Source organism: Anser anser (genome assembly GCF_964211835.1).
Source record: "Anser anser genome assembly, chromosome: 7".
Classification (NCBI taxonomy): domain Eukaryota; kingdom Metazoa; phylum Chordata; class Aves; order Anseriformes; family Anatidae; genus Anser; species Anser anser.
This window is the reverse complement of record NC_139727.1, coordinates 5,130,040-5,142,255: the sequence shown is the minus strand read 5'-3', so window position 1 is coordinate 5,142,255 and position 12,216 is coordinate 5,130,040.

Genomic DNA, 12,216 nt, shown 5'->3' with positions numbered 1-12,216 from the left:
TGCCAGGTGAAGACCTGCAGCTGGAAGCAAATGGCATCCCTGTAAATCCCCAGCAAGTACAGACCAGAAGGGGGGATTTGTCACATGCCCAGCACTGCATGCATAGAATCATAGAATCATTAAGGTTGAAAATGACCTCCAAGATCATCTGGTCCAACCATTGCCCTACTACCAATGTCACCCACTAAACTATGTCCCTAAGCACCATGTCCAACCTTTCCTTGAACACCCCCAGGGACAGTGACTCCACCACTTCCCTGGGCAACCTGTTCCAGTGTCTGACTACTCTTTCTGAGAAGAAATATCTCCTAATTTCCAACCTAAACCTCCCCTGACACAACTTGAGGCCATTCCCTCTAGTCCTATCGCTAGTTATCTGCGAGAAGAGGTCGACCCCCAGCTTCCCACCACTTCTTTCAGGTAGTTGTAGAAAGCAGTAAGGCCTGCCCTGAGCCTTCTCTTCCCCAGACTAAACAACCCCAGTTCCCTCAGCTGCTCCTCACAGGACTTGTGTTCCAGGCCCTTCACCAGCTTTGTGGCCCTTCTCTGGACACGCTCCAGGGCCTTGATGTCCTTCTTGTACTGAGGAGCCCAAAACTGAACACAGCACTCAAGGTGCAGCCTCACCAGAGCAGAGTACAAGGGGACGATCGCCTCCCTGGTCCTTCTGGCTACACTATTCCTGATAGAAGCCAGGATGCCGTTAGGTCACTAATATTTCAATCACCTCAAGTTTTCTGCAACAAGTTGAATGAGAATTACATGCCCCAGAAAATTCAATGTGTTTTTTGTCTAAGAAATTACACCACAGATCAACAGGCCCCCAAGATTTGACTCGTAGGTGAAAACATCTCATTTGCCTGCATGAAACTGATAGCTTGTCTCATTGTAAGACATGACCCAGTGAGGGAAACAAGCGCGCAGGAAGCTGATCAATGTTTTTGTGGAAGTCCTTCTTTCTTGCTGAAGCAATGCCAGGGTGAAGCCTAAATTCTGTAAATACCACCCTGAAGGTGGGGAGAAACAAGGTACAGCCATACCATGGTTGAGGAAAAGTGTTGAGCACCTGGAGGTGGGTGCAGAACAGTGCAGGCCGTGTACTGTACAGAAAGTGTTAAGGAAGGGGGCTTGACAGCGGTTTATCTCCAGGCAAATTCTTCCCTAAGAAAAGCGATGTGCTTTCCTGATATCACACTATTCTACATTATTTACAGGCTGTCCTTTTTGTGATAGTCACTTTATGGTTTTTATCATAGTAATTTTAGTGATGATAGTCTTGGCTGTAAGCAGCTCTCAGTGTGCATCCTCAAACCTGAAGGCATCTCGACAGCAACAGCACTTGCTGGCCGTTTGATATTGAAGGGACTACTAGTAATACTAAGAAATCTTACTATTTATTGAAGTATTTACTGTCATGCCAGCCTGCACCTCAATGAAATTCTCTGTGAGGATACAACTTTTCCTCAGGTCACCTCTCTTTCTAGGGGGCCTGTCAGCAGCAGGGATATGAACATAGCAGGTGGTGTTCCACAGCCTGGCTGCTGCAACCTGAGCTGCTGCCCCAAAAGGCCTTGGACTTCGAGGAAGCGGTAGCCATGGACCTGGATGTGCTCTGGCTCCTGGAGGACAAATGCCACTGTCCCCTCTGCCTTGGTGAGGCAGGGGGACTGGTGGTAGGGCCATTCTGTGGGACCTCAGTCTTTCTTCAGTCCTGTGGGGGTGATCTATTCTCAGTCCATGGCCGATTTTTCCTCTTTAACAGAAATATAACTACAGATATGTATGGTCACACTCTAGCTAGTTGCTGGTTGCTCAGTGCTGGCGTCAGTGCAGCAGAACTGATGATACTGATTCTTATAATTAGTTTTGCCTAACAACCCCCAGTAAAATGTCATATTTTAGTTATATACACTTCAGCTGACTCCTTTTTATTTACTCAGTCCAGAAATTTGTTAGCCTAAATGCTTTTTCAAAAGTTTTAAAATGTTCAGTGCTTTATAAGGTAAAAATGCTGTTTACCCAACTGAACTAGTTCTTATAATGATTTGAGACATTATTTTTATTTTTATTTTTTTTTTATGTTGAAACGGGTATTTTAGTCCATAGAAAGATAGGCCTCTGCTGTCTAGTAAAACTCACCCATCTGAGCACTAATACAAAGGGATAATGAAACGTGACAGGAACAAAGGCAAAGGTGTCTGTTGACAAGAATTAAGAGATCTAAGGTTTACTGCAGATTTACCTGCAGCAATTACTTCCATTAATTTGAATAATGATATTGACCTTTTTTGTAAAGCCCAACAGAAAGTGAATGTTGAAAAAAAGACGTGTCGTGCTTTCCAGCCATTACATAACTGCAACTTTTTAATGTCACATTGAAATACTTGCACACCCAGGTATAAAACTAACAGAGCATGTAGTAGAAAGACAGATAAGATATTGCTTAAAAATCTACACAAAGGTCCTCCACATTCAGAGGTGACAAGATAGCTATAACAAACGTGGCCAAATAACGGGGAAAAATCATGCACCATCTGAAATAAAACAGCTCCTTAGCTGTCCCTTTTTCTTCCTATCTGGGATGAAAATGTGTCTAGGCTTAACTACTTCATACCCTCGGAACAGAGTTAGCAAATTCTTAGAAAGCAGGCTTTTAAAAATTTTCGCTTGCACTATGTTTTGGAGAGAAAAGTTTGTCTGGCACTGCTTGCCGGGGAAGCTCTTGCAAATCTGTATTTTGAGGGACAAGCAGAGAGAAATATGGGTGTTTGTATATGAATGTGATTTCAAAAATAGCCTAAGTAGAATGCATCTATCTAGGAAACGATCAAGAACTATTTTAATGACTATAGTGTTGTTGTCCACGGTCATTAACTTAGTTTCAGAATGCTGTCTTATACTAACCAGGTATATAACATGATACAGAACTAAGAATGAAAAGTCATTGGTGAAAATGGTTGACTTGCAGATGGATTGTGATGCTGAGACTTAAAAAGCCTGTGTTGGGGAAGATGGACTGTATGTGTTTGTAGATGGGTTCACTGGTGCAGATTGTGGAAAAATTCAATGTCACTTGCTTCATTGGTGTCAATTACAGCCGGAACCAAATACAAATCTTCAGAGGAGTTACAAAGCCCTAAAAGTAATGATCCACAAAATACATATTTCTTAAAAATAATGTCACCAAGCACTACAAACCAAACAGACCTCCATCACTTGATGGATATTCACAGCAAGACACAGGCCAGCAGTTCAATTAACCTAGCAACAGATTAAGGAAGTCATAAACATTAGGAGACTAGCTAGGGCATATGTAGAGAAATAAATGTGGTTCCTTGATATAAGGAGTCATCATAAGGAAAGAGTCTTTTCAGAGAGAGAAGTGATCCTTTGCTCCATTTTGTCATGTAGAGGTAAGTTTTCTAAAATGCTGGTTCTAGACCCATGAGGAAAGGCTTCTGCATAACTCCTGTGATTCAAGCAGAAAATATAACCTTAAGAAATAGAATATAATGAAGAACTACAAAACAGAGCATGCCTGGATGATACTAATCATTAACAACTTATTTTAAAAGCCCATAGAAAGTTAGTATGCTTTTGGGGCAATGTATGGTTAATACTATTTTAAAGCTAGATGATAAAGATAGCATCACAAACAAACAGCCCAGCCAAAAACTGTATTGGACAAGCTCTTGGAACTGAAGTGAAAAGCTTCAGATGGAAAGGACAGAAAATTAAATAAAAGTAAGGCATTCTGACAGCAGCCAGCCATCATTCCCTGGTTCTGAAGATGTACGTGGTTGATTGGAAATAAGGATTTCTATTTTAAAACTAGATTTCGGCATCGGAAACATCTACCTGGAACACTACATAAAAACGATAGAAGCTTACCTTTAAAACTGTAGCTGGCTAGATGGCAGTGCCTAAAAAACAAACTCAACATATCGTGCCATTTAACAATGAAGTTAACGTAGTGTCGTTGCAGATTTATTTCACTTTCTTAATTCTTAATATAAAAAGTTACTTTGACTGAAAAACATTTCGTATTTCAGTCTTATTCTAACCTTCATGTGCAAATATACATGCCAATAAAAAGTGAGACTCCACGAGGTAGAAGGGCCTCTTTACTTAAGATTATTTCACTGTGGCAGGTTAGATTATATTAAACGCCTTTCTCCCAGGATGCAGTGTGTACCTGAAAGAATTGGCTGAAATGCTGCTTCACACCTTACAAATGTCTTCTTTCAGTTCCATTCCTCCCCCTTCCTTAAACCAGAAAATGAAGGTTTAAATAGGACATCCTGGATGAAGTCCTTGGATTCAACAAAAGTCTCCACTGTAGGCCAGTGCCCATTGTGTTATCCATGATAAAGATCCAAATTAATGTTTATAGATAAGTTTTCCAAGTCCCAATAGAAAATAAAGGTGATAATTTATTATTTGTATTATTATGCCTTTTAGAAAACAGAGGTGTTTCAGAAGAGACTGTGCAAATCATGAGAAAAGGACAATAATCTGTTTAACAAATAATCCCATAATTGGTGACAGAGATAACAACAGTTCGTGTTGTTTTCATGTTTGTGACATTCTGAGAGCCTTGTTTACAAAACATTGTTGAAAATGTATTAAAATGTAGTATTTTATACACATTTAAACTCCACATTTCCAGCTGCATTTTGATTAAAAAGTAACTACACAGTACATATTGTAAGTTCATGCAAGTACTAAAAATTAGTCTTGAAACAAGATGAATATTCTTACTGAAATAACTTCCCACCTTTTAGAAAATTATTGGAACATGTTTTAAACTGTACTGCTTTGTACTGATTGTCTACGAATGTATTATCAAGCTGAACATCAACAGATGAGTAATGCCCGCTGTGGGACATGGGGGCTGGAGGGCCTCAGTCCTCCGCTATGGCCAAGCTTCCGCTTCACAGAGGACTCCAAGGGATCCAACTCTTCTGTCTGAGAGGACCTATGAAATTGAGAAGAAATGTTTTTGATGCCTCTGTTACTAGATATCTGATGGTGCATTTCAGAATTTTACCAAACCATAAGCTTTCCTTTCCATTCTGCCTCTTTAATGGAACTGTCTTCCCATATATCCACTGTTTACACTCAATTAATGCCAAACTGCTTTAAGTTATCCCACTCCAGGTATCTCTGTGGAAAGGATTCAGAAAATTTCTCTTATTTTACCTCAACACTTTTATTCTTCTTGCTGGCAGGCTTGGAGATTCAGCCAACCCAGAATAATTATAGACAGTCTGTCTCTATTTCCCCTGGTAATAGGGATAAAATGTAAATCTTTATATGAATGAAACAAAAACCTAGTGATTAAAATAATCTAGATATATGCCTACAAATGGGGTAAGCTAATTCCTCTAGAGATTAAAAAAAAAATGCTGTACCAAGGTCACAACTAATAGCAGTAACAGGGATGTTACCAAGCAGGAAATCTCATGGTTGGTGTTTGCAATCCTGTGTTTCCAGTACAATCACACCATTAAATACCTAAAAGACATCCTTCCACATGATAGATTGATCCACAAAGATGAGATACTCATAGGAGAAAGATGAAATGAGATCAGAAGATAATCACAACATTTATTATACACTACACTATAAAAGAACGTACAAAATCAAAGACAACACTTGCAAGCTGCTTGCATGTAGACACTTCTGTTCTGTAGGACTACAGGAAGCAGCCCCATCAAGCAGCCAGCAGCAGCCTAACATGCCTCAGCCTGATGACATTGTCATCCAGGGTTATGTCATCTCTGAAGACTCACCCAGAAACAGTGAAGTGAAACACCTACATAAAAATCTTTAAAATACTCTTGCATTAATAAAACTGCAGTTTCAGCCTACATATCTGCGAACACAGTCTGACTGATTCAGTGACATGCTGGACTGCTGCACTCCTCAGCGTTACCTTGCTCAGTACTGCAGCATAAGACTAGACGTACAAAGCGCCAAATGTGGCACAGATTGCATCATGTACAGCTTCTCCCCATCTTGGAGCATCCCAGCTAAGCCATGGTCATTCCCACAAAGGATATATACTCTCTCCAGGCTTCCAGCACCATTTTCAAAATGCTTGATGACTTTCTTCTGACACAGGGACTTCAGTTAAAGCTGTGTAAAGTGGTGCTGTGGATGCTTTCTTATGAATCTCCCTCTTAGCATCACCACCTGTTCTCTGCATTATACAATATGCCAATGAACATACAGCCTCGCCTTCTCCACACATCTACAATTAGCACTGCTAGCAGCTCTTACAGTTTTTGTGAGCTGGCTTGTATAGCTTGCTAGATGGGACCAAGAATAATTATGTACGTATTACTTTTTTTTTTTTTTCCTGTGTAGTTTTACTCAGTTTTTCTTTGCAGGCACAAGCAGTTTTACCAGGAGCACATATTTTCTTTGACCACAGTCCTGATTTCTTACTGCTCAGGGAATTTATGTATCAGCAACCACAGTTTGAAGATATTCAAGCTGTTTTAAATAAGCTGTCTGAGAAGCCAGATGCAGTACAATATGTTTGTCTAAGCCCATTGCAATTTTTGGCATGCCTAGTACTACTTTCGTGCTTTCATTTTCACAGGACGATGAATTTCAAATGTGCTTTGACATCTTCAGAACAGGATAGCAATGTCCAAGTGACAAAAGCCAGTGCTCAGTAGTCTGAGCGCACAAGTGGACCTCTTTTTGGCAGGATGCTGGCACTCCAGCTGTTGTTCCGAGCTGCTGCCCGGCTGCTCGCCATTAATCACTTCTGGCAGGTAAAAAAGGCTTTTCAAAGGTCTTTCACCCTTGGCCTGTGTTCAAGGAGCAAAAAGGATGTTGCAGCATATAGTGCTTGTGCCAGAAGGGATCTTCAGTCTAGCAGAGACCACAACACAGCTCAGGTTTCCATATCTAAATAGGGTGCTAGATCTCAGTTCCCCTGCCTGTGTTTGTACCAAGCTTACAAGTTTGTTCCTGCCTAGCAGAGGTATGGCAAGACAAAAAAAATCACAGGGATGATCACTAGAAGGTGGGTAATGCAGCACAAGCTTTTTAAGACTTCTGTGGTTGAGGGGAACAAAGAAGAAAAAAGAATTGAGAGAATACAGGTGCAAATCCAAGTTAACTTCAGCCCTTCCTTTCCTGCTTTTGGGCATATTAACGTATAGAAATCCTTAGACAAAACTAAATCTCTTAGTGACCTAAAAAGGAGAAAATGTTTCAAGAACACTACATTTTACTCAAGATTAAATGTTTAAGAAGGTCTATGCACTCAGTTAAGGAACCCAAACTACCTTTATTCTGCTTCTGATAAATGCCCTCAGAAACACAGGGATGAGATTACTCACCCGTCAGCGCACTCCCATTACTCTCCCTCCCTTTCTTATCAAGGGGGTAACAGAGCCTCCTTTCTAAGCCAGCATCTTTCCTAGCTGTCCCAGGAGGAGCTCTCACAGAGCTTCCATCATGAGACAGCAGTTTGGGATAGCAGGGACCTGCATCCCAGCTGCCCACTACCCCCAGATCCAGCCAGGTTTAAATTCCCACAGCTTACAAATCTGGAGACTGGGGACCAGCATACCCCTCCCAAAAGAGGAAACTAAGAAAGATATTAAAAATAAATATATGCATTTACTCTTATCTGGGGGATTTCTTAAGATTGAGTAAAAGAGCTGAACCATTTTACTTAGGGTTTACTGCATCTGGTGTAGTAACATCTATTAGCACGGGATTAATTGGCATTGGTCTTTGAACACCCAGGCCGGATGTGAATAACTGCAGTTAAGTAGCCATAAGTAAGTTCGGGCTGCTGTAATCTCACAACTAACTCACCATAGCACATGCTGGCAAGGAAGATGCTGTGACTTTACTTGCCCTGCAGTGAACTGGGCCAGTCTGTGGTGCCTTGCCAGCTCCCCCCATGCTGTGGGAAAACCAGTGGAGGGATCTGTGCATACAAATAGTAAGTGGAAAAGCAAGGGCAAATCAATAGCGAGCAGATGATATAGTGCACATCCATGCTGAAAATCCCCACTGAAAACAACATGAGTTACAGACCACCCATCAACCATGCAAGCTAGCATGGCTTTGAATTTAGCTCAGGTGTGTTTGTACATGGCAGGGATACCCAAGCAGGTACCTGACTATGGATTTAGCTACCAGTGTAACTGTCTTGTAGGCAACTGCTCCTGGAAGAAAATGTCATTTCTGGCATACAAGCTTAATTTGTTCTCGGTCAGTGCGCACCTGCCGGTGGCAGTACCACTGTGGTAACTCCACTCTGCTGGTACAAGGGCCTGTTGTACATGGTACAAGGGCCATGTTGTACATGGACGAGCCGGCTCTGAGGTAGAGCCACAGCACTTCTGAGGCCTGGCACAGAGGGGGTAACCCTGCGGTGCTTCTGTTGCCAGGAGAACTGGCAGAAACTGGCACCAGCCTCCTGTTAAGGCTGCAGTACTCTGTTACTGCAGCCCACTGTTTGGGCAGGCATCCTGGTGAAGGGCAAACCAGAACTACTGTTGTGAAAGTGTCATCTCAGAGGCCTTCAGCAAGGCCACCATTCAGCAGAGTCTATTGAGAACCGCTCTCCCTCCTCTGCTGTCTCCTCATGCTTATTTAGTACAGCCTGCAGTAGGCCCAATGCCTTTCTAGGTATTTCCAGTCTCATGATTGACTGCTTGCGGCTATCACATGAGTGACTGGCATGCTCCTCTGCATTAGCCAAGACTATTCTTAGCAGGCAGGAAATAAACAGAGGCAGGGATTTCAACTGCATAGACTACAACCTTCTGTTATTCACAAGTTGAGTCACTTTTTGGCACCCTCATGGAAGAATTTGGCTAAAAAGCTCTATTCACCTTCCTCGTCAGAAACGCTCGTACCTCATTCCACTGGGACAGGCTGAAGCATGGCTCTGTCAGGGAGCAGCAGAGCACACCTCACAGAGGCACACGCAGCAGCAGCTCTGCATAACGTCCACTCATCTGACATCCCTGATGGTCAAGTTAGCGTATAGCAAGAGAAAAACAGAGCTTGCTAAGATGCACTGAAAACTCCTGAGAGGAAAAGTAATCTCATCTAAGTATAATTTGAACATCAAGTACAATTTCATTTGGCATGAGCCAGATCTGTTGCAGAAAAACATTCGCTGTTTCACAGAAGCTATAGATAGTGCTTTACACATTTTTATTTCCTTCTCTCTCAATGACTTTTGCTCTTGTTTCAGTCAAGCTGTCACTTCTCGCAAGCAATTCAAGCACACCTTTGGAGGCCTCTTGGAACAGAGCTGGTATAGCCCTTCTCCTCAGTAGGATCTACCCTCCTTTGCCTTCCATCACAGCTACCTTGGAGCAGCAGGATGGAGGAGAACATCACTTACCTTATTTCTGCAGAAGCACAGAGGCAGCAATATTAGCAGGACCTTTTTGCTTGTACTGCATAATTAGGAAATCGGTATGATAAGAAAAGGTTCACTTTTTTCTCATTCAAGATACACTGGTATTTCCTCCCAATGAAACATGCTTGCAAACATCCTCTCTTCCACATTAAGACTGTCCTTAATTACTATGTCCTTAAACACGTTTTGTGACATGAATTTTTTTCCTCCATATGTAAACAGTACCCACATCAGGTCACTGCTCTGTAAATGTTCAGTATTACAAGCCTCTCCCCAGTATAAAAAACAATCAGTAATCTTTTAAAAAGCACCATAAGGATACAGAAGTCTTAACTTTTACTTAAGTTCTGAAAGTGCTCTTTGTGATGAGACTTGCAATGAAGTTACACAAGTCAGCAACAGTGTCATTAATTTTATTAGCTCCCCAAGTTCCTCCAAGTTCCATCCACACACCAGTGTCCACAACCAACTCAGGCACTGAGTTCAGGCACTCTGAACATTTTTGGTGAAAACCTGAGCTTCATTCCCCACTCTCCTTCACAGAATTTGAGAACTGAATTGACATCCCATTTACTGAAGACCCCTCTCAGTGCTACAGTACCAATAGCAATCTTGTTGCCTGTTGCTGTCTCCTGCCCCATTTGTTTTAGGCCAATTGCCCTTAATTACGGTATTTAGAAGTCAACCAGTGACCCAAAGGCACAGGCTCAGTTTTGAGGAGTTCATCTAGCAGAGCAAGTACAAAAAAAAAAGTTGCTTCTTTTATTTAAATCGAACAGTGCTTCTTGGAAAATAAGCATACCCTATCTCCTTCCAAACTGATCTTACTTGCTGTGGTATACCAGAGACTAGAGCTTGAAAAAAAATATATTTGAGAAACTAATGACACTCTTAGAGAAAAAAAAATAAGAACAAAGCAAACAAAAATATTTACCTGGGTTGATGGTCAATATTTCTTAGCAGTCACTTGACTTGTATGAGTCCAGTGAGTTTCTATCGTAACATCAAACTCCAGTACAGTTTTGACAAGAACAGGAATTATTCTAGTATGGAATATTAGCAGCTATTTAGAAATCCAGAAAGACCAGGAAGAAACAGTACTTTTACCAGCATTTCTTAAGGGCCAGCACCAGAATAAAAAGCATATCCATCATACATAGCCACAGACTTAAGGCTGTAGCTGTAACCTTTAAATAATGCATCACCCAGAACAGTTATTTTTCCAGAAAGGGTTTTAAGTATATGCACACTATTATAACAGATTAATGTAGTATGTACCAACTGCATTTTTTTCACATTTACTTCTTTCCATATTGGAGGAAGAGCTCATAACACCAATCTTATTCTCACACCTGTGCTCTAAGAAATAATTCCAATTAGTTCAAAGTTAGTTGTGCAAATATGCTCAGTCTCTGTGCAGTATTTTGGCAGCTCTGGAAGTTGGCAGCTTATGGAAGTCCAAGATTAACAATTCAGTATACATTTTAACTGATGAGCAGTAAATAAGACTGGCACCTACACATTTAAAAAGTAAATATAAACTACTTCCTTGCAGTGAATAAGAAGCTTGCTGAAGAACGAGATAGGATGCAACACGGTAATAAACAGTTTGCAGATATTCAAGATATTTTAATGTCCTCCATTCAATTTATGGGGGGAGTAGTTTCTGTTCCATATCAGATGTCCTTAAGAGACTATTGAAGGTAAATCTGAAAAATAAATAAATAAATAAATAAAAGTAAAATGGTCTCAGAAGGGCAGTCTGGTTACCCTCAAATTCTCTCTAATGAGATTGTAGGCTAGTGAGACCTGCATTGTAACACCAGACTGAATCCCATCTGCATAGATTGTATTTTATTCCTTCTCATTATTGCAATTCTTTATCCCTTCTAGCTCTGACTGTAGTAGTTACGTGGGTAAGTGCAAGTTATGGTGGAGGTGAAAGATTTTTATTCACAATTCACACCTCTAAGCAGTATTATAACATTCTGGGAAGCAGGGAGTAATGTTTTCCGGAAGTTTTCCCGGTCTGTGTTTACACCACACAAAGCACATACTTGTTTAAAGTTGCCAGAACACAAATTACTGGTTCCCAGATTGTTAGACCAAAGGCTGCAGTAAGCACATTGCTCCTGGTACACACGATCTTACTTCTGTCTTCCCTTCCTCCTTGCAAGCTTTAGTTTTTCAGAAAAGTATATTACCGCATCCATTTCTCTTTTTGAATCTCCTCTTTAACAACTTTCCAATAATAATAATGATACACAGAGGAAGGGCTTCTTATTCAGAATTCTCTCTCTAAATTATCAGGTTGATCAAGATTTTATAATTATGAGGGAAGTAAACGAAAAAGTTTCCAGAAGTTCAGTATATTAAAATTTACCTGGCTCAACCCTAATGAGAGAAAGTTTCAGCTGGATTAAGGTCATAAAATATATTTCAAAATTGCCATTTACAAGTATGATTATACAACTCCAGGGCAGATGGCATACATGATATGCTATTTAAATACCTCCATAGGAATGAGTTTCCTGTTCATACTTTTACATACTAGATGGCTGAAATCAGTGACTCAAAGTAGTAACAGGTCTAGCATACAAACCTATTAGAAGAGTTTATAAAAATTTCTTAACTCCACTTTTTCATGGTTTTTCCTACTAGTTTGTACACTGACTGTTGATTTACTGTAGCACTGCTCACTACCATACCTAGAGACGTTAATAGCCACCTTCTGCTGAAAAGTCTTCAAAAGCCCTCTTGTCATACTTAACTGAGATCGAACAAAACTTTTTAAACTTTTTAAT